This window comes from Rhipicephalus microplus, chromosome X (assembly GCF_043290135.1).
Source record: "Rhipicephalus microplus isolate Deutch F79 chromosome X, USDA_Rmic, whole genome shotgun sequence".
Taxonomy (NCBI): Eukaryota; Metazoa; Arthropoda; class Arachnida; order Ixodida; family Ixodidae; genus Rhipicephalus; species Rhipicephalus microplus.
This window is the reverse complement of record NC_134710.1, coordinates 30,051,171-30,075,109: the sequence shown is the minus strand read 5'-3', so window position 1 is coordinate 30,075,109 and position 23,939 is coordinate 30,051,171. Positions and strand designations below refer to the sequence as shown.

Here is a 23,939-nt window from a genome sequence, read left to right as displayed (position 1 = left end):
TGCGTGTTCGGACTGGCCGAAAACACATTCCCTAGATCAACGAGACTGAATAATTTCGTAACTAAGTCAGTGTGGTATAGACGCCAAAACAGGGACGTGACCCTAGACATTTGTTGATCTGAACGGTTGTGACCGATGACGGCAGCCTCGAAACATCTCGCGGTTCTAATTCTCCCTTATGGACTCTAAATCCTCGTAGCATTCGCCTGTTCTGACGTTTTCGTACTATAAACTTGTGTAACGTGTTATAGCCTCATAGTCTCTTCAGTCTCACTGAGATGAATGGGTGGTTGCTATAAGTGCCCAATCTATAGCGGGGCTGGCACCTATGTGCCAACAAGTTAAAAAAAAACTCTTTAGAATCTTTTGATTCAGCCTAATATCTCGTATGCTTCAATTAAGTCGTTTTTCTTATAGCAAAAGCAATATACACACGCACACCCACAGACCGCAAGTGTACAATCCATCTCTCTGCGCTTTACGGCTGCAATATTATCCCTAATTTTCGGACTATCTGTTTTGACATTTCCGCCTGCTTTTCCACCATCGAACCTCTAACCGTCTCTTGCTTAGTTCTTTCGTGGTCATGTTCAACTTACCACCGTCATATTAGGACAATTACCTATCGCTATCCGCTATATGCTTCACCATTGCTGTCTCTGGGTCATGAAATGTTAGGCGCAAACGAGGGCGGTCGCAACCTAACTACACGAGAAAAGACAGAAGAGAGGAGAAACAGATAAAGGTCCAATATTCCCCAAGATGCGCACAACCATTATTCAGGTATTTGTTTGGCCACCTTGCACAAGTGGTCAGCGCCCATGTGATCATGTAGCCAGACGTGAAGCAACTGGCTCTCAACAGGTTTTCGCTTTAGATTGCCATGCCGCGGATTTCATATTGCCACGTTCCATTTCCCAAGCTTTTGTTATCGTCCCAAAACACCACACGATTCTCAGCGCAAACCGCGCCTGCAGTTTTCGAGAGGGTTCCGGATTGTAGTAGATCATTTCGATAAGATCACGCCCACTGTGCGAATGGTACAGATTGTTCTGGAACGTACGCCGCCGCCAGCGGTAGCGCTAGAACATTCGACGGCGGGAGTATAAATGCCGACGCGCTTCGCCGCTTGTCAGTAGTTGATCGAAGGCCGACGCTCTGTTCGCCGCTATCAGTCTGAGACTGTTATCTGTGCGAGACTGCTGCTGTAATTGGACTTTCTGTTTACCGGGCACAGGTTCGCCCAAATAAACAGTTAAATCCCAACAAGAAGTCTCCTGTCTTCGGCCACGTCACGACCCCGTGACGTCTGGTGGAGGTGCTGCTTCGTTCATGTACCGGACGCCCCCGTCAAGCCGTGAACCCAGCCCACGTCGCGGAGAATACACCGACGCCAACCAGGAGCAGCGAACAAGCCGCCGACAGCAAGGGCTACCACCGGAGTACGGGCTTCTACACGACAAGGCGCGGAATACCAAGGCCATGACAGCGACTGCAGCGACAATGACAACCGCAGCGTCCCAGCCCACGATGGTCATGCATCAACCCAGGGAACCACCAATTTTTCATGGGTCATCGTTCGAAGACCCGGAGTCCTGGCTAGAAACATACGACCGTGTGGCCGCCCTCAACCACTGGGACCATGACGAAAAGCTGCGTCGTGTGTTCTTCTATTTGGAAGACACCGCGAGGACCTGGCTCGAAAATCGAGAGTCCACGCTCCGAACGTGGGATGTTTTCTGTGGGGCATTCCTGCAAACGTTCGCGAGCGTCGCTCGAAAAGAGAGGGCCGCTGCTTTATTAGAGACCCGGGTTCAGCCACCAAATGAAAATGTCGCCATTTTCACAGAAGAAATGACCCGACTATTCCGTCACGCTGACCCAGACATGCCTGAGGAGAAAAAAGTTCGTTTCCTCATGCGAGGGGTCAAACGGGAGCTCTTCGCGGGGCTGATCAGAAACCCACCGAAAACCGTCCAAGAATTTGTAGCCGAAGCGAACACTATCGAAAAGACCCTGGACATGCGCACCAGACAGTATAATCGTCGCCTGACTTCAGACTGCGCTGCTGCTCAAGCCACTATCTCCGGAGATCTGCGTGAAACGATCCGAGCGATCGTGCGGGAAGAGCTACGCAAGCTGTTGCCTTCGGCGCAGCCTCAAGTGGATTCAATCGCCGACATTATGCGAGAAGAAGTTCGGCAATCGCTTCAAATTCCCCACGCACCGCTGCCCGAGCCGGAAGCTATGAGCTACGCCGCTGCACTGCGCCACAACGCTCTTTCCCGTCCACGCCAAAACGCCGCCCCATCGCACTTCCGCCGACAGACGCCACCGCCGCCACCACCCCCACCGACGTCATACCGTTCGCCAGCGGCCCAGCGCAGTGCAACGAGGAAGACTGACGTCTGGCGCACCCCTGATCATCGCCCGCTCTGCTACCACTGCGGCGAGGCCGGACACACATACCGCCGTTGCCAGTACCGACAGATGGGACTGCGTGGCTTCGCTGTCAATGCACCGCGCCCACAGCCAGGAGAACGACCACGTGACATCGCCGACTACCTGACAGGAACTCGGTGGACACCACGAAGCCCTTCGCGTTCGCCGTCGCCCAGCCGCCGCACGTCACCGCACCACCAACAGTACTCTGGCCCAACGCGGGGCCGGTCTCCTAGCCCGTATCCGGGAAACTAAGGGCAGCAACCGGTGGAGGTGCGGTTGCTGTGCGACGAAGTACTGAAGATCCTCCGACGATGACGACGCCGCGACGGAGGTTTCCGAACACGACGCCAACCAGGCAAAGCCCTGACGGCGAAAGCTCACTTACCGAAGGTGGCCTGACGACGCAACATGGAAGCAGCGGAACAAGCCGACGCAGCCGTGACCCGACGCCACGCCCTAACTGTAATGCGAGACGGCGAACTAGCGACCTCGACGTTCTTATCGACGGCCACAGTGTGACCGCTCTCGTCGATACTGGAGCCGACTATTCTGTCATCAGTGGGTCGTTCGCCGCGAAGTTAAAGAAAGTTAGGACAGCTTGGAAAGGCCCTGAAATCCGCACAGCCGGAGGTCATCTCGTAACGCCTGCAGGAATCTGCACAGCGAGAGTCACCATTAACGGCCGTATTTATCCTACAGACTTCATAGTCCTACAGCGTTGCTCAAGAAATGTCATCCTTGGCATGGACTTCTTATGCCTCCATGGTGCTGTCATCAACCTAAAAACAAAGTCGATAACGTTATCCACAGAAGAAGCACTACCGCCGCGCACGCCGTCTGGACACCATGCCTTGAATGTGCTGGAAGAACAAGTCACCATTCCGCCTCGCTCAAGCGTCATTATTTCAGTCGCCGCTCCTGAATCACCTGACTTCAAAGGCGTCGTTGAAGGCAGTCAGCATCTGTTGGTCACCCGAAATATTTGCGTCGCAAGAGGAATTGCAGAGCTGCGGAGAGGCAAAGCAACGGTTATGCTCACGAATTTCAGCAATGAGTACAAACATGTGAACAAAGGAACAACGGTCGCATACATTGAAGAAATTGTCGAAGCCACCAGTGCTTTCGCCCTCGCCGATTCTGCGGAACCTGCTCAGAGGAACCAAGCCCCTCCCATAGCTTTCGACGTCAATCCCAGACTTCCGAACGATAAGCAAGAACAGCTCAAGGCCCTGCTCCTGCAATACGAAGATTGCTTTTCGTCGTCATCGAAAATTCGGCAGACCCCCATCACGAAACATCGCATCATAACCGAAGAAAATGTCAGACCACTCCGTCAGAGTCCGTACAGGGTTTCGACGCGAGAACGTGAGGCCATGAAGAGACAAGTTGATGAAATGCTGCGGGATGACATTATCCAGCCGTCCAAGACCCCATGGGCATCCTCCGTGGTGTTAGTGAAGAAAAAGGATGGGACCCTACGTTTCTGCGTCGATTATCGCCGCCTGAACGAAATCACAAGAAAGGACGTGTATCCTCTCCCACGAATAGACGACGCACTTGATCGGCTCCATAGCGCCAAGTACTTTTCGTCAATGGACCTCAAGACTGGCTATTGGCAAATCGAAGTCGACGAAAGAGACCGAGAGAAGACGGCGTTTATAACACCGGACGGCCTCTTCGAGTTTAAGGTGATGCCCTTCGGCCTTTGCTCAGCGCCTGCAACTTTTCAACGCGTTATGGATACAGTACTGGCACGATTGAAGTGGCAGACTTGCCTTGTGTACTTGGACGACGTCGTCGTGTTTTCCTCGAGTTTCGACGAGCATCATCGGCGCCTTGAAGCTGTACTTCAAGCCATCAAGACTTCCGGACTCACACTGAAGCCAGAAAAGTGCAGATTTGCGTATGAGGAGCTCTTGTTTTTGGGGCACGTTATCAGCAAGTCTGGAGTTCGTCCTGATCCACGGAAAACAGCCGCCATCGCCGACTTCCCGCCGCCCACTGACAAGAAAGCCGTGCGCCGATTTCTGGGCCTGTGCGCCTATTATAGGCGGTTCGTGAAAAACTTCGCCCGCATCGCCGATCCTCTCACTAACCTTACCAAGGCCGACGTGGAGTTCAAGTGGGAAACGCCACAGGAACACGCTTTCCAGGAGACTAAACATCGCCTCCGTTACTTGCCCATTTCGACGAATTCGCCGAGACAGAGATACATACTGACGCAAGCAGCGTAGGTCTTGGCGCCGTTCTTGTGCAGAGGGCTGACGGACTTGAAAGGGTTATTAGTTACGCCAGCCGATCGCTATCCAAAGCAGAAGCAAATTATTCCACAACAGAAAAGGAGTGCCTCGCCATCATCTGGGCTACGTCGAAATTTCGCCCATACCTCTACGGCAGGCCCTTTAAAATTGTGAGCGACCACCACGCCTTGTGTTGGCTAGCCACTTTGAAGGACCCTTCAGGTCGCCTCGCACGATGGAGCCTGAGACTTCAAGAATATGACATTACTGTCATTTATAAGTCCGGCAAAAAACACTCCGACGCTGACTGTCTCTTTCGTGCGCCTGTCGACCAACCGCTACCCGACGACCAGGATGACGACTACTTCTTGGGTTCTTGGGAACGATCACTACCGACGACTTCGCTGAAGGACAGCGGGCCGACCCGGAACTTAAGGCCCTAATAGAATACCTCGAAGGCAGGACCGCCGAAGTCCCGAAGGTATTCAAGTGCGCACTTGCGTCGTTTTTTCTACGAAACGGTCTTCTACAAAAGAAAAACTTTTCACCGCTTCGGGTTTAGTACCTCCTTTTGGTGCCTTCAGCTCTGCGACCAGAACTTCTGCAGGCCCTGCACGACGATCCGACGGCAGGGCACCTCGGTGTTTCTCGCACGCTCGCGAGGATACAAGAAAGGTACTACTGGCCGCGTCTTACCACCGACGTCACTCGTTATGTGAGGACATGCCGGGACTGTCAGCGACGCAAGACACCGCCGACAAGGCCAGCGGGACTTCTGCAGCCAATCGATCCACCTTGCCGACCTTTCCAGCAGATTGGTATGGACCTACTGGGGCCGTTCCCGACGTCGACTTTCGGAAACAAGTGGATCGTGGTAGCTACCGACTACCTCACCCGCTACGCCGAGACAAAAACCCTGCCAAAAGGCAGTGCATCCGAGGTAGCTAAGTTCTTCGTCGAAAATATCGTCCTACGTCACGGCGCCCCGGAGGTCCTTATCACCGACAGAGGAACGGCATTCACTGCCGACTTAACTCAAGCGATCTTGGCATACAGCCAAACAAACCACCGCCGGACGACAGCGTACCACCCACAGACCAACGGCCTCACCGAGCGGCTTAACAAGACGATCGCCGACATGCTGTCAATGTACGTCGATGTCGAACACACGACGTGGGACGCCATTCTTCCGTATGTGACCTTCGCATACAACACGGCGGTGCAGGAGACGACACAGATATCTCCATAAAAATTGGTCTACGGAAGGAGCCCGGCAACGACGCTCGATGCTATGTTACCCAATGTCACCGACGAAGAAAACCTCGATGTGAGAGCGAGTACCTTCATCGCGCCGAAGAGGCCCGACAACTTGCGCGGCTCCGTATCAAGAATCAGCAGACGACCGACAGCCACCGTTACAACCTTCGACGACGCTTCGTGGAATACCAGCCCGGTGAACGTGTTTGGGTGTGGACGCCGATACGCCGACGTGGACCAAGTGAAAAGCTTCTGCGACGGTACTTCGGACCGTACAGGGTGGTTCAACGTCTCGGCCCACTTGATTACGAGGTTGTCCCCGACGGCATCTCGAACTCTCAACGACGCCGATCGCGACCTGAAGTCGTCCATGTCGCACGCCTAAAGCCGTTTCATGCGCGTTAACAAACTGAAACAGTGTTTTTTTGTAATATTGTTGTATTGTAATTTATTCATTGTACTTTATTGCATTATTATTGTACCTTCATCTTTAGTTAAAGCATCGAGACGATGCCTTTTTCAGATGGGGGCAATGCCACGTTCCATTTCCCAAGCTTTTGTTATCGTCCCAAAACACCACACGATTCTCAGCGCAAACCGCGCCTGCAGTTTTCGAGAGGGTTCCGGATTGTAGTAGATCATTTCGATAAGATCACGCCCACTGTGCGAATGGTACAGATTGTTCTGGAACGTACGCCGCCGCCAGCGGTAGCGCTAGAACATTCTACGGCGTGAGTATAAATGCCGACGCGCTTCGCCGCTTGTCAGTAGTTGATCGAAGGCCGACGCTCCGTTCACCGCTATCAGTCTGAGACTGTTATCTGTGCGAGACTGCTGCTGTAATTGGACTTTCTGTTTACCGGGCACAGGTTCGCCCAAATAAACAGTTAAATACCAACAAGAAGTCTCCTGTCTTCGGCCACGTCACGACCCCGTGACAATATTATCAGTATCTATGCAACTGACGTCATATCAATCAGTATGAAGTTATTGGCTCCTGATCAATATCGCTAATTGACGCGATTCAGAGCTCGACGCATTATGCTCTGAACTGGCCGCTTGTCTTAGAAAAGAAAACAAATTCTTTTGATTTTTCGCACACGCAGCTTTTCTTTAGATTATGACTGGTCTACTACCTCACCTTTTTGTGTAATTGGGAACGAATATGTTCCATGACTACCTTACGAGGTTTTTTGTACATATATCAATGTAACCAATTTAATATAAATATAGATTTATATTTGTATTCAAGTTGAGTGATGAGAAGATTACACGAAGAACACGAAATACGTGTTACGCTCTTTGTACAACGCTTAAAAGCTGAGCTACTTTGAATCGTGAGGTCTTCCAGCGCTTGTCAAAATAGGGGGCGAAACGAATAGACAGTGAATACTAAAGAACAGCAGTAAGAACGCTGGTGTTCAGCCGATTTATTTACTCGGAAGCAACAGTTTTTATGCTGACTGTTCATGCGTTGCCAGAACAAGAAATGTTAGGCATGCATTCAGGAGCTAACCTCAAACGCGCGGTGAGCAGGTTTTCAGATTTCGCGTACCAAGTGGCCATTATTCATTCCTGTACCACGCAGGTTACGTGTGCTGTAAACTTCACTCTCTTTCATCTGCGGCACAGAGGTAGTTTATTGCATAATTTTATATGGGGTATCAGTACGTCCAAATGTAACGACATGGTTACAAAAAACGGCGTAGTGAAGGGCTTTGGAAATGTGGAGCATCTGGTGTTCTTCAGCATGCACTGATTGATGGGCATGTGAGGTTTAACGTCCCGAAACCACCATATGCTTATGAGAGACACCACCTGGGTTTTTTTAACGTGCACCCAAATCTGAGTACACGGGCCTACAACATTTCCGCCTCCATCAGAAATGCAGCCGCCGCAGCCGGGATTCGATCCCGTGACCTGCGGGACAGCAGCCGAATACTTTAGCCACTAGACTACCATGACGGGGGAGGAGTGGTTTTATGTATGCGCCGGAATAGCTGTTCTAGCGTCCGTTTGTGCATGGACATTCAGCAAAAACACTGTTCTTTCTCCGTAGTAAAATCAATTGAAGACCAGCGTTCTCACTTTTAATTGGTATTTCCGCTCTCTTTGTCCCTTTCTTCTCCGCCTTGAGCACTGAAAATGCAACCAACGTAATAAGTCGAGCTTTAATTTTGAAGCTGTGGTTTCAACATCCACGAAAGGCACGTAGTTTTTTTCGTGTGTGTGTGTGTGCATGTGTACCAAAAGCTACAAATTTCTGCTCTGCTTTCGTTGGCTCTATAATCAGTCAGCTTGATGCTTCTTTTTTTTCCTCTTTAACCGTGCATGAATTCAATGCCAGTGTTAACGAGTTTTTCCCGGCTTTGATTTGCCGGTTTTTCTCTTCACATTTAATTCTAGAATTCATGTTCGCGTGTTTATAACTGCATAAGTAGTTCTCAACTCTCCAATATAACATAGCCGGCCGACACACTTTCTACTTTTCCGTGTGCGTGCAGTAAATAACAAGTGGGGCTTAACTTTTTTCATGTATTTTCTATCTCGCGTAGAGGAAGGAAAGAGAGCACTGTCCTAGCATGCTGAATCACGAATGATTTGTATGGCACGTTAAGGTACAAAAAGCAAAGCGGGGGGGGGGGGGGGGGCATCACACAAACGCACCCTTGCTTCTCAACACTCGGCTGGATCGCTATTTGTGCTCACGTGAATTCTTGCGCGAAGAGCATGTTCGAGGCCGCACCGTATAACGACGCTGGCCTGGCGCGCTCCCCGCACACGGCCCTGTCCTCGGGGTGACGTTATCGAATAGGCGCCGTGTTTGCTCGCTGAACGCGCTAAACCAGAGCACCAGAGCCGCGCGGGTTCCTAATGGCCCCCTTATACGACGCTGTTTATGGCGCCTCGTAGCCACCGCAGGTATTGGCAAAAGTGGCGCCAACAGATTTCTGTAGCCTCGTCCGTGAATGCTGCCATTCATCGCAAACGTTACGAGCGGGCGATAGACAAAACATTACATTGCGTAAGGCAGCCGGTTGATCGTGATGGTACCACACGCCACGTTACAAGATCGTCATGAAAAAGCGTCTGGCCTGTTTTTAAAATACGATAACAACGTAGTGCTGGAGGCTTCGTTCTTGTAACAAACGTTCGAACGTGGTCTGATAAGCGGATACATGTTTCGATGATCCCGCTGCGTCTCGAAATAATAAAAATTCGGCAGATCCCACATACCTTGGGAATCGACGTTATGCGCAGCATGCGGAGAGAAAGTGAGCGTGTCGCAATATATTTTATTGAGTGACACATCATGAAATGACGCTAAATATATGTACAGTGTCAATTTTTACGAAAGAGAACACGGGAGCTCGTGCCCTGCGCGCTCAGGCGGCTGCTGGTAGCGCGCTCAAGTGGGAGCGATAGCAACCACAGTCTCTTTTCGCGTCATCTCACGGCGAGCAAAACAACCATTCGTTGCTGATACAGAACGGCAAGATTGCAACCCCTCCCCCTTCAAGGCGATTACGCGCTCAAGTAATCGCCTTGAAGGGGGAGGGAATTGCAATCTTGCCGTTATATATCAGCAACGAATGGTTGTTTTGCTCGCCGTGAGATGACGCGAAAAGAGGCTGTGGTTGCTATCGCTTCCACTTGAGCGCGCTGCCAGCAGCCGCCTGAGCGCGTAGGCCACGCACTCCCGTGTTCTCTTTCTTGAAAATTAACACTGTGCAAATGTCGCACACACAGACATATGTTGAAGAGTTGCAGATGTTTATATAACCAGTTGTTTGCACTTGCGCATTGATGCCAACAGGAACATGCGTATTAGAAAGCTGATATGACGGGATGATGCTCGCGAGGATGCTGGCCTTGGACACCGTTACATAAGTCAACTTCAGTGCATGGCGACTAACCACAATTGACGTTAACCCGATGTGACGGCTGTATCAAAGGAGCACATACGTAATGTTTTTAAATTTGGATAGGCGGGACTGCAACGACTATTGACGTTTCACGAAGACTAGAGTCTATCTAAAAACTAGTTCCGAGACCTGGCTTTGTGGTAGAATGTTTCGTTGTCACGCAGAATGCTTCGGTTCGATTCATTCGTTGGATTCGTTGGGTCGACGCTACAGATGTTAGGTATTTCGTAACGCTCGCGCGTTAAAACTGCCCATGTGTGCTGTCGTCTTTTCTCGGTAGATAATAAGTGTCAATCACCTTTCGTACATACACGCACATTAGTGGCACATACTCGCCCGTGGGTATGTGCCACTGTCTGGTGAGAAGTGTTAGACGACGTACGCGACAGGAATGTGACATTACTCATGTTTTGACGAGCGCGTCATATTCGTCAAACCATCTTACCCTCCCATGCTAATTTTGGTTCACGCCAAGTTAAGGGGATGATAATGAGAGCACCCAATCGTAAGCGGCTAGATAGATAGATAGATAGATAGATAGATAGATAGATAGATAGATAGATAGATAGATAGATAGATAGATAGATAGATAGATAGATAGATAGATAGATAGAGAGATAGATAGATAGATAGATAGATAGATAGATAGATAGATTGATAGATAGATAGATAGATAGATAGATAGATAGATAGATAGATAGATAGATAGATAGATAGATAGATAGATAGATAGATAGATAGATAGATAGATAGATAGATAGATAGATAGATTGATAGATTGATAGATTGATAGATAGATAGATAGATAGATAGATAGATAGATTGATAGATTGATAGATTGATAGATAGATTGATAGATAGATTGATAGATAGATTGATAGATTGATAGATAGATTGATAGATAGATTGATTGATTGATTGATAGATTGATTGATAGATTGATTGATAGATTGATTGATAGATTGATAGATAGATAGATACGCTCAACGTCGCCACAGCTCACAAAGAAGTGCTTTGCATTTAATAGTGATATCTGGCCTTTTAGGTCCCCAAACCAGCCTACGATTATGAGAGACGTCGGAGCGGAGGGCTCCGCAAATTTCGATTATCTGGTGTTCTCTAACGTGGATTGATGTCGCACAATACACTGGCCTCTACCATTTTGACTCAACTTAAATGCGACCGCCACGGCCGGGATGGAATTCGCGGCGGTCGAAGTGTCTGCTGCCGAGCATCATAGCCACTGTTCTACCGAGGCGGACAGACTCGGTTGAACAGCGGTCGTCCTGTATATGTGCTTGCTTTTTTGTGTGTGGTCGTGATTTCGGCGCGAAAATAGGCTATTGAATTCAGACATGCACCAAAATGGCCCAACAGTTGATTGTGCTGGAATTAGAGTTTCGCAAATTTGAATATAAAGGTACCTTCAGGATAATTGGTGATGTTTTATGTCCCAAAACTACAAGATGATTGTGAGCGATGCCCGTGTGGAGTGCTCCGGTCATTTTGACCATCTTTAGCGTCCGCCAAGATCTAACTACACGGAACATTTTGCCTCCATCGAAATGCCAAGCAACGTGCTTGACTATAAATAAATAAGTAAATAAATAAATAAATGAATAAATAAACCTAGAAGCTGTTCCAGACTAGCAAAAGAATGCTCAGTTTTATTTATGAGTGTGGAAGCGTACTTACGCGTTTAGCAATGAAAGCGGAACTCGTTTGCAAAGCTAGTTTAGTAAAATATCACCCACAGGTGTGAAATATATCTGTTGTAGTGGATGCTCAGATATTTCGCATCCTAATTTTCATGCACGGCGCTATTGTAAGTACAACAGTGTCAGGGATATCAGTGGACCGCGGTAGTGAGGTCCATAGTTCCAGCATTAGAGACGCTGGGAAAGGATAAGACCCTACTTTCTCTGATCATACTTTATGAAGCCAAGTTACTCGACTGCGTTATATCCAGGCACGTGCTAACGAGCGTTCATAAGTTAATAAGAAAATAAATTATTAACAAGGTTTTGATGAAAAGCGACCGAGTCCTCTGGACGGTCTTTCGGAGGGGCTCTTCTAAATAGACGCGGCAAAATTACGACGGCACCGAGTCTAAAACAGGTGTATGGGGAGGCGCTATACAGCGATTTGAAAGGTCGCAGGTCATTAGCGGACACCTCATGCACTCTTTTTTTCCCTAATGAGCTCGCTAAAGCCTCTCGTAGCAATAATTAGTCAAAACTACGCTGGGCTCTTCTGAAGGCTATTCTGTGCACATTTAGATTTCTTTCGCCAGTTTCTAAAGTAAGTAGCGACATTGTCCCCATTACACATTGTAGCTTCCAGTTAAAATGCACAGTGATATCTGAATAGTTAGGAAGGGGGAGGGGGTACTTTTGTAGACTAACCAACTCGGAAACTTCTGGCTGTGTAACATTCAGCATAGGGGCCCATACTACTTTTTTGTTGGATATTTTTAACACAATAGTGTTTCATGCCGCACTCCGCCACAGCTTCCCTAACGTATTTCCGTCATGGATATGACGTTGCGAAATATATACCAACAGATTGTAAAGAGATGAAAACGAGAAGAATGTTTAGCTGTCGAACCTACGACCTCTCGCTCTGCAACGCGCGACGCGAAACCACTACGCCACAGAGCATACGTTGTTCAACTTGCTAACAGTGAGCTATTTATATACATCATATACTGTTGGCGGTCCTCAGAGTTCAGCAACTTCAGCGCGTTTTTGTCATCTGTTGCGAGATGGCGCGAAAGTCACGCGTTTCGTGCGCCCGAGACGTCGTCGCCCCACGCATTGCGGCGCACACGATTATCTAGTGATTCGGGCGCGTTGTGCCTCTTCTGCTTCCACAGCAGGTTTGCTTTTAAGTTACAGTGGTTAAAGAGAGCGCGAAGGTAACTTCGCTCGCTGCCATGGCCGCGTTTACAGAAGGAGCGAGCTGCTCACATACGAAGAACTAAGAATTGTGACAGTTGTTCCATAGAATAACATACAGGGTGTTTTAGCTAAAAAGCATCGAGCAATAAAAAAATTTAAATTGAGCGCTACGCATTTCTAACTAGCGCGGCATTGTTCATAGCTGTATGTACCGTGTCAGAATATTTTCTTTTGATCCACCAATCACGGTAATTAACAAAAGTTGGTTGTAAAACTTCCTAAATACTGACTCTAGTGAAACAATTTCGATACAGAGCTTGTAGCTCTTATCCATGATTGATTTGTGGGGTTTAACGTCCCAAAACCAATATATGATTATGAGAGACGCCGTAGTGGAGGGCTCCGGAAATTTTGACCACCTGGGTTTCTTTGACGTGCACCCAAATCTGAGTACGCGGGCCTGTGACATTTCCGCTTCCATCCAAAATGCAGCTGCCGCAGCCGGGATTTGAACCCGCGACCTGCGGGTCAGCAGCCGAGTACCTTAGCCACTAGACCACCGCGGCGGGGCTGTAGCTCTTATCCAGAAATAACTAAATTTTCAATTTACGGTAATATAACAACACTGTTAAATTTTTTTTCAGGGTTAGGATAAAGTGCGCGAAATTCAAAAAATACCACGTGATTGCCGCCTAACGAGTGGCGCTTTGATTGCCCTCAAATGATGAACGAATGAGCGAAAGCTTCTCGCGCACAAAGGTCGCTTGAACAGGCTATCGGTGACTACGATGGACATTAAAGGGCCACTCACAACTCAACGTTTAAAGACGAGGGGGTGATTCTCTTCTCTCCTTCATACGCACGATGCATCCTCCTTGCCCCTTTGTTTTTTAATGCACGTGAAGAATATCAGCACTAAGCGCTAGATCCTAATCAGATTTCGTGCTTCTCAGCTGCACGCTGTTATCGCCGCTTGCGCAGTTGTAAACACAAAAAAAATGAAGCTTAATCGGTTGATTGTGCACAATATTCGTGCGAGACAAAGAAGAACAGATGGGTGGCTGCATGGAAAAGCAGTGAAGGAGACAAATCACATGTGATAGTTCGCGTATATCAGTCAATCGAGAGCATGTACGCTGTAGACGTCACGGAACTACCGTCTACGTCACAGTGGTGCGCCAAGAAGGACGAGAAGTATAAGGAAAAAATATTGCGCTCTTTTATTTTTATTTCGGTAGCCTGGTGAGTGGCTCTTTAAGCGATGGTTGGAAGATGCCATTCAAAAAAATGAAAAAGTGGGAGGAGAAGAAAGAAAGAAACGAAAACAATGACTTCGACGAAAAAGCGGCCGCCACGTGCTCGTGTTTTTCGTGTCCTTCTTGTCTCTGTGTCGTCGTTTTGTTCTCGCGCTGTAACTATCGTCATGCCATACCAACTAGCCAAGTTGCCACACTTTTACGAGACCAAAGGCAGAATTTCACGCAGCATGGGCTTTTTTTCTTTTCTTTTTGGGCCAACAACGAACACGATGGTAAGGAAGAGGGTGACATTTTGATAAAGAAAGGATATAAAAACTTCAACGGTAATTATTCCAGAAGTTTTTTTTTTTTTTGATGGGGCGGGGGGGTCGTAGGGGAGGGGAGATTACGTACGATTGCTCTACTGGATACTTGCAAGGATTATGGCAGGATTGGCTGTGGGTTAAAAACTTTATTGCTCGTACTTCGTTACAAGTTAGAAATTCATGTTTAGCACCAGTCTGTTAGAGCACAGTGCATATAAATAAACAGAACAAATGAAACAGTGTTCTGTGTTCTTATAGCTAACTCTTAAATAGTAGGAAAGCAAGGTGTTGGGAAAGAGATTAGCGCAATTGCAAAGTCCAAAGCGCTTTTATTGACACATCGTGGGCAGTTACATATCGTGCTCAAACAGCCCTCCATTAGCCTCTATACACAATCAACATCGAGTCAGCACATTTTCTGTCGCGTTTCGCAGCAATCGTGGAGTATTAGAGTGGCACGCATCTGCTATTTTAGACTTCAGTCTTGCGGGCGTTGTCGAGGCTTCAGTGTAGACGTGGTCTTTAACGTATCCCCATAGAAAGAAATCTAGCGGAGTCAAATCTGGGGATCTTGCGGGCCACTCTACAGGTCCAAGACGGCCGATTCATTTCTCGGAAAATTCTCGATCAAGCCACGTTTGAGTCCGCGCGCAACTGTGCGGAGGAGCTCCCTATTGCTGGAACCAGACATTAGGGAGTTTTAGCTTGTACGTATACTTCTTTACGTTAACGTGTTACGGGATACCGGTTCGCGTTTACCGTCTTACCGGAACGGATATCTTTCAACGTGTTAGCTCCTCATACGTAAATTTTCACGTACGTACGTAAACGCGTATACCTTTACGTTTTCGCAAACCATAAATGGTGATGCTAGCTGCATATAAACTGCATTCACCTTACATATGATTGAATCACCATTGAAGTGAAATCACGAGACGTTCTTTTATTGCGTACAGTATCCTCATATGCGCGAAAAAGTGAAAAATACAAGGCTAATGCAACGATGGTGTCGACATCTTGTGACATTTCGTGCAACCACAGTAATGAACACGTTGGCTTACGCGTAATGTTTTTGAGGTGAAAATGATTAAAAAAGTAACTCATTCGTAATAACGGCGCTGCGCGTTTTTTGCATCAGACGTACAATGCACAATGTTTCTGCAATAACAATTTTGTGATTACCTGGTTCACTATCGTCCCGCTAGATGGCGCCACCTATCCAGCTTCTCTGGATTTCGCACGTTTACGGCATTTATGTCCTAGACCATTCTAGCTTTGGTAATCCAGCTGAAACAATGTAATGGCCATTGGCGCTAGCACTTCAGCTACTTCTGCTTATAGCAACTCGACGGTTCGAGTCCCCGCAATGCGCATACCACAAGTTTCTACGAACGAATGTGGATTTGCGAGATAAGGTTGTAAACGTAAAGTCTATATGGCAGGAAACGTAAACTTTTAAACCAGATCCGGCGGGAAACGTAAAGGTTTACGTTCCGTAAAGAACCGCGCATGCGCAGATTCTATCCGGTATCCGGTAACACGGTAACGTAAAGAAGTGTACGTACAAGCTAAAACTCCCTATTACCAAGCTGTGCTCGAGGGAGGTTGCAGGTGAAGTCACTCAGTGGGCCATTTAGTATTTCGCTGATGTAGCGTTCTGCGGTGAGTGTTACATCGAAAGAGACCGGGCACTCCACTACGCCGTCTCTCATAATCATATGGTGGTTTTGGGACGTTAAACCCCCCCCCCCCATATCAATCAATCAAATCTGTTACGAAAGTGGCCCTGAACGATATCGCGGCCTCAGCACGGAACGAAGCAAAAAGTATCGCGAGACCGATCAAGCGTGGCTCGAGGCGCGCGAATTGCCTCTTCACATCGTCATTGTGGCGTTCGCGTTCCTCGGCCTACTGGTGGCGCTTGGTTACCGTACTGATCGTACGTTCACATGATTTTGTCGAGGCCACTTTCCGGCTTGGAAAACTCAGGGGAGGTTATCGTTTAACTAAGCTGTACTAAATGACCGGTTTGGCGACGGCACAAGAATAGCAATAGGACAAGACACCAGTGCTACAAGCCACGTCTTTTCCAAGTAACCGTCAAGCGATTTGTTTGAAGGATTTCTTGCCTCACAAGTCGACTACCGATTTTTTTTAAATCCGTCTAATAGAAGCGGAGTTCTAAGTATTTGTCACCCGCTGTGAATGTTTTCTTCTTTCGTGCCATCGAACGCGCTGAAAGCTAAGAAAGGGGGTGATGGCTCAGAGGAAGGATGTTACGTCACACGCGCTTCATGACCTTCAGTATACTTATTTATTTGTTGTATGTTTATTTGTAGTGTGATCACGAGCACGGGCACGGGAGTGAGTGAGAACAGCTTTATTATAGTCCAGTGAGGTGCTGAGGTTGCCACACGCCACGCGGTTACTCCCATGGACCAGCACCTTCAGTTTGACGGACCGGTCGCGGATGCAGTGGACGGCTAGGATTCGGTCCTGAAGTTCTCGGCTGAGCAGAAGCAGCTCCCACTCGACTTTGCTATAAGACGCGTTCCAAGCGACCCGCACTCCCAGAGCATGTGTGCTAATGTAGCAGTCCGCCTGCAAACAGCGCATGCTGCGTCGGGAAATTTACGGGGATAAATTTCATTTAGGTATGCGAACGACGGGTATGAATGGGTTTGAAGCAAGCGAAATGAGACGGCCTGTGCTCTATTGAGTTTTGAATGTGGCATAAGGGAAAGCCCGCCTCGCTTTGCAGTAATATTCGGTAATCTCATTGTATGTCGTAGGAGTGTCTTTAACGTCCCGTGTCGACAGCACTGGATCCGTCACCCAGGTCGAGAGCAGCGTGGCCGGTGAACACGCGGGCTGCTGTGTGGGCCGACTCGTTCGGGTTCAGTGCGATGCCGTTTACTGAGCCGACCCGCGGGATGAACCAATATATGGTGTGAGGTACAATCCCATTGCTGGTGAAGCTCTTCAAGATCCTGGTGGCCTGTTTAGATTTACGGCCATTTTGAAAGGCTCTGACTGCGGATTTGGATTCGCTGTACACCTCTTCGCACCGACCATTTAGCAGAGCGAATGTGATGGCCACTTGTTCGGCCACCTGGGGGTTCATTGTGCGTACCGTGGGCCGTGGCGCCATTCGCAGTTGAGCCCGTCTGGTCCACGACCGCAAGTGCGAGATTTTCGCCATCTCGATAGGCTGCAGCGTCAACGAAACTTGAATTCTCACTGCCTTTTCCCAGTTTCTTCAGTAGAGCTGTCGCCCTCGCCCGACGAAGCCCCTCGTAGGGTGAGTGTTGCGGGGTATTGGGGCAACCATGACGTTTTCCTGTACATGTTTCGATATATGCACGCTATTAGTTTGCAGCGCCACTGGGTTGAAACCCTGCTTGCCCAGTATATCCGCCGATCGGCCCTCGTAGTGGACAGCCTAGCCAGCTGTGAGCCTTGTTGCACTTCCGCCATCTCGGCAGCCGAGTTGTGCACATCGAGCGCGAGCACAGGTCTCGGTGTGTGCGTACGGGAAGCCCCGAAGCTTTCTTGACAATTTTTCTGATAATAACGTCGAGCGCAAGCTTATCCCACTCAGGCACAAGCCAGTTTTGCATGACAGGGGTGTAGATAACGTGGTAGAGCACAAACGCATTGATTGACCTTAACAAATTGTCCTCCTTAAGGCTTCTGTTTTACCCGGAGATGATTTTGCCGAGTCGGAAAGCGTTGTCAGTCTTGGCGACGATCTTCCGCAGAGCGGGGCTGTTGACAACTTTTAGTTTAATGAACATGCATGCCGAGGATCTCGATGGTGTCCACCCTCGTGATTCCCCCCCCCCCCCGTCACTGGTGTAAATGTTTATACCGCTTTCTTCGACCGGTTTCCATGATCCCTTATGTCGTGCGCCCCGTTCCTTTCTGTAGAGCCGGAGCTCCGACTTGGGGGGTGAGCATCTGAGTACCGTCGGGTGCATCTTGCACCCGGCCTTCACTGCCGTCAACGCACCACATCCAAATGTCGTCGGCGTAGATGATACGCTTGATGCCGTTGACGCTAGCCAGTCTTTCCGACAGTCAAATCATGCAGAGATTGAACAGCACCAAAAAAATCACAGAACCCAGGGGCGTGCCTCGATGTCCGAGTAGAACGTCTTCGGAGAAGTTCCCGATGCGCAGCTTCGCTTTTCTTCCAGACAAAAATAACCTGATGTAGTCGTAAAGCCTGGGCCCAAGCTCGAGTTTCGCCACCGTCTCCCGGAGGAATTCGTGCTTGATGTTCTCAAAGGCCTTCTCCAGGTCAAGGCCACGGCCACCGTGCCTATGCAGCTGACGATGCCCAAAGCAGCGTGTGATCGTAATTTTGAGTATTTGCCACGTTCATTTGAGTATATGGCAACATTTGTCGACAGTAGAGGGAGTGATATCTAGCCGACCTTAAGAATTATTCGAAATTCGAGGCCATGTGCTGCGCTATGTAGTCAGGTGCCTCGACAACCGATGGGCAACGTTTGCTGACTGTGATGAAGAATCGTCGCCGGGCCCTTTTAATGTCACAGTCGTGTCTTACTGCTTTACCGTGAGCTGGTGGGCATGGGCCACTCCAAATCACGAACTATGAACAGTTACACTGACGTTTTGTAACATTGAAGCGGCCATTAATTCAGCTGATTAGACTAGCAACAATTAGTAGAGTTGAAAATCCTGTAGAAATGCTTGCTTTTTCTAGCCCCCTGCATACCAAATGAGCCGCTCGTATATATATATATATATATATATATATATATATATATACATATATATATATATATATATATATATATATATATATATATATATATATATATATATATATATATATATATATACAGAGAGAGAGAGAATAAAATAAGGGAAAGGGAAAAAAGTTAAGCAGAAATCGGGGCATCCGGTTTTCTAGCTACTGAGTAGCCACATGAATGGAGAAACTGCAGTGTATAGCAACAAAATACGTTCCCATCTTTATTTCGTTCTCCTAACTGTATATTTCACAGCTCCCAACGCAAACTGCGCTGCAACGCTAACGCAGATTTGCATACATGTAACGCAGAGTTGTTGGGGAAGTCAGGGGACACTCAGAGAGAATGATGGCGGCGCACGAGAGAGCGGCGAACGGGGAAAATTGCAGCTTATCCACGGAGTTTATTGATTGATGTGTGGGGTTTAACGTCCCCAAACCACCATATGATTATGAGAGACGCTGTAGTGGAGGGCTCCGGAAATTTTGACCACCTGGGGTTCTTTAACGTGCGCCCAAATCTGAGCACACGGGCCTACAACATTTCCGCCTTCATCGAAAATGCAGCCGCCGCAGCCGGGATTCAATCCCGCGACCTGCGGGTCAGTAGCCGAGTACCTCAGCCACTATACGACCGCGGCGGGGCTTATCCACGGAGTGAATGATAATGAGTGGGGCGAAGCGTTCGTTCGTTCGTTCGTTCGTTCGTTCGTTCGTTCGTTCGTTCGTTCTTGCGTCCATCCATCCATCCGTTCGTCCGTGCGTCCGTCTGAGCGTCCCTCCGTTTGTCCATGCACCCATTTCTGCGTTCGTCTATGCGTCCATCCGTCCGTCCGCCCGTGCGTCCGGCTGTCCATGCATCCATCCGTTCGTGAGTCAAACCGACAGACAGACATGCGACGGACGGACGCGGCCAGTGGATGATTCCCGGTTTCCCAATAAAACTCTCCGAACTTCGCCCCGCTCATCATCATCCACTTCGTGGATATGCCAATAATCACAGCTTATCTATGGAGTGAATTATGATAAGTGGAGCATCTCTCTGTCTGTTTGACACACGGACGGACGCATGAATGGACGCACAGACGGAAGCACGGACGTACGGAAGCAAGAACGGACGGACGGACTGACGAATGCTTGGCCCCACTCATCATCATTCACTCCTTGGATATGATGTGAGGTAGTTACTACATGCATGCACACATTCAGGGTACGACCGACCCACGCCTTTAGGAGCTTCGCCCCTATTAAAGAAGTGAAACAAATAAGCGAGAAGAAAGCATTCGTAAGGCCAGAGTTTATCGCGAAACTGGAGTTCATACTGCAGAGTGGCCACCCACGAGGAATGTCGTAATGAATATTACTCTGTTCCAGATTGCAATGAGTCAAGCTAGACGTTCGAATCACTACCGGTCATTTGACTTGATAAAAGAAGAGACGAAACAGGGCACTCATCGGGTGTAGCAATCTTTGTTAGCTTTTTTTTTTTGCATTTGCTGAGCAAACGCGAATGTGCCAAAGGAGTTTTAGAAAGGCACTGCCATAGGTTGTGCGTGCGAAGTGGTTTCGAGCGTCCTGAGAGTGTCGTGTTTGCTTCTCTTCTTTTCTTTTTTGCTTGAAGAGTTTCATGTTTTGTTTTCCAGGGACGCTTTGCATTTCTTTTCGTGGCCCCAAAAGAATTGCGCTCGCTCGAAGCTGAATAGACAGATTTCGCTTAACAATGCCGAAAAGGATTTCGCGATTTCTGAATACCCTAGAGATCGAAAGCTTAGGATCCCGTGGGGGGAAAATACAATAATAAAGTGATCCGAACAAGAGTAAATGAACCAAGATTTAAAGCCACCTGTCAAGGGTCAACAAAAAAGACGCTTCTCAGAATTCGCTTCCAAATCACTTTAGTTTGAAACTTGGTTCCCGAATGACACTTCAACAAGTTTCACGCTCAAATTGAATCTTTCGAGAGGAATTTGTTTGAAGAGAAGATATAGCCGGTGGATGCAGTTGAAAGTGAAAATGGAGGCGTTCCTCCTGGTTTCATTCGCTGCGCATAAAACACACGTTTGTTCGTCAAAAGTGACCGTGAGGAAGTTAGCTCTTAAGCTGTCCTCAAGAACAGTGCAGTACTGAATACTACGCCCGTTTTACAGTATCGTCATTTCCAGAGTAAGGCTGTAAAATTACTCAATGTGAATGAAAAAAAGAAGCCAAAAGGTAATGATTTTATGGTTGGCTTTATGTGAGTGAGTGAGTGAGTGAGTGAGTGAGTGAGTGAGTGAGTGAGTGAGTGAGTGAGGGAGTGAGTGGGCGAGAATCGAGAGAAGGAGTATAGAGTAATAGCTAAGTGGCTCAGCGGGCCAACGGGCCCAGTGAACGAGCGGACCTATATAGGCGCCAATTACGCAGGCGCGACGCACTGGCGCAGCCAGCGTTGTTACGGAGTGAGCCGTTCATCCACTCGTTTCATCTCCCCAGCGAAACCTGTGAGCGTTCTTCCAAGCAAAGCGTCTGCTCGATTGACAGTAACTTCAACGTGGTTCAACGGGTGGCGCAGCAACGGGCTCCGCCGAAGCAAGTGGGGAATCACTCGGCTATTAATTGGTCTTCCTTTTGTCTGGCGTTATGCTGCCCTTGTCGCCTCTCCGCTGGGCCTGCTGGCCCGCTGAGCCACTCAGCTATTACTCAGTAGAAAGTAGAGAGTTTCCGAACAGTGGCCTCAAAAGTTTAGGACCCCAAATCTATTTGCATACGCTAGCTTTGGGTCAAGCAGGAGATCATACTTTCCGAATAGGACTCTGCTCTAATAGGCCAACCGCATGCACGCAATTTTCGAGCTACAACGATGAGCGACAAGATTTTCTGTCGCGAAAGCCGTCGCTTGTCGCGTCGCGCGTTAGTGGAAAACTATGAAACATCCCTTATCGCCCGGAAGCCAGTGTGACGGTTTCCGGCAACATGACTGCACCCCTGATTGCTTGATATGTGGAGTTGAACGTCCCAAAACCACCATATGATTATGAGAGACGCCGTAGTGGGGGGCTCCGGAAATTTCGACCACCTGGGCTTCTTTAACCTGCACCCAAATCTGAGCACGTGGGCCTACATTTCCGCTTCCATCGGAAATGCAGCCGCCGCAGCCGGTATTTGATCCCGCCACCTGCGGGTCAGCAGCCGAGTACCTTAGCCACTAGACTACTGCGGCGGGGCAAGAGCTTCAATGTACAATTTCAATGGATCTGATCACACATTGGAACTGAGGCAATGAAAAAGCTGATGCCTTTGCCCTTGAAGCGCGAACTTGTGTTCCATAAAGATTAGGTCCTAAATCTTACCAGAACAACAAGGATGTGATACGCAAACACTTCAAGGCGATCCACAACTTTCCACATAAGTTGTGCGTTATACATGAACTTTCAAGAGAGCAAGTGACGCTTCTTTTCCGGGTGAGTACTGGCTCCACATACACGCCGGCTTGGTCATTTAGGACTGGGTGAGGCGCTTCTCCATTTTAGGCCTTCTGTGTGGACATGGGCGACATGCAACATTTTATGTGGTTGTGTCCGAGTTTTGGCAGTGAAATAGCAGCGATGGTGCGCAGCTTGCTGTCACAGGCACGGGACATTTGAAGATGTCATTTTTCCTGAAGTACCCATGGCAACGAGTAGGAGCGTGTTGCGTATTCGACTGCGTTTCCTGCGAGACACTGGGCTGTGTGAAACTTGGTGACGGACCGCTCTAATTCAAGAGATGCTAAGTCGGAACAATTGCCAGTCATGTTTAAGCCAGGCTAACCTTGCCTGTTGCAATACCACAACCACCACCACTGTGCCGACCAACCCAGGTAGACGAGGCGCGTCATCTTCGAGGTAGCGTCGATTTCTATTCCATACTTCCATACTTCCTCGCATTATCCTCATGCACACGGTAACACGCGCACGATCGCTAATACGCTTACGCACAAAACATAAAATGCGCGCTGATGCGTGGAAAGAAAAGCGTGCAATTAAGTTGTCTTACCCGATTTACTCAGTTTGAAGCAAACACTCATTAGAGAGTTAGAGCATACGGACTACTCATCGCATATTGTGCGGCATCTGGCCAAGTGTTACACGTGTGGAGAGATTCGATAATCTGGCGACCACATCGTCGGCCAGCTCATATATGCTTCCTTGGGAGCCATGTTTCGTGGAGCAAAGCCGCTTGCTCTTGTTCTGCAATAGAGATGGTTGCAACGGGAGCATGTGGGTGGTGCGATTTCGAACGCATGCTTTGGCTGTGCCCTACCCACAGCGCAGCACAACTAAATACACAAGAGGCTTGGCAGGAAGCCCTCAAGATCAACGAATACAAGCAGCAACGAACGGATGGATGGATGAATGGACGCTTCATCCCACTCATCATTATTCACTCCCTGGATATGCTATGATTTTTTCCGTTTTTATATCGGCTCGATGTATTTGTGTTTGCGGTATGCGCGCATGGTGCACGTATTAGAGCGGAATTGTGAGAGGGTTGTTTTTTTTTATTTCAGTGCGCATGATCTGGGGGATAATGAAGGGTGCGTTGAGGTTACACCGCGCAAGTTCACTTACAATTATTGTATGCTAAAGATGCGCGTATGACATGGCACTGGACAAAAAGAAAATCTACCTGAGTAGGACAGAGTTACTCAATGTTGACGTTAACATTAACATTGGGCACTTAAAGGCTGTAAAAAATATGTGCACACACGAGGACAAGATGCAAACGCATACGTGATGTTCGTCTTGTTCGAGAAAGGCATGATGATATGTGGGGTTTAACGTCCCAAAACCACCATATGATTATGAG

At 48.4% G+C, this 23,939-nt stretch overlaps 1 protein-coding gene across 6 annotated transcripts in view; it reads right to left on the bottom strand.

Moving 5' to 3' along the window:
- Positions 1-23,939, bottom strand: part of LOC119175757 (U-scoloptoxin(11)-Sm5a) — a 248,667-nt gene that overhangs the window by 163,150 nt on the left and 61,578 nt on the right. The window lies entirely within an intron of this gene.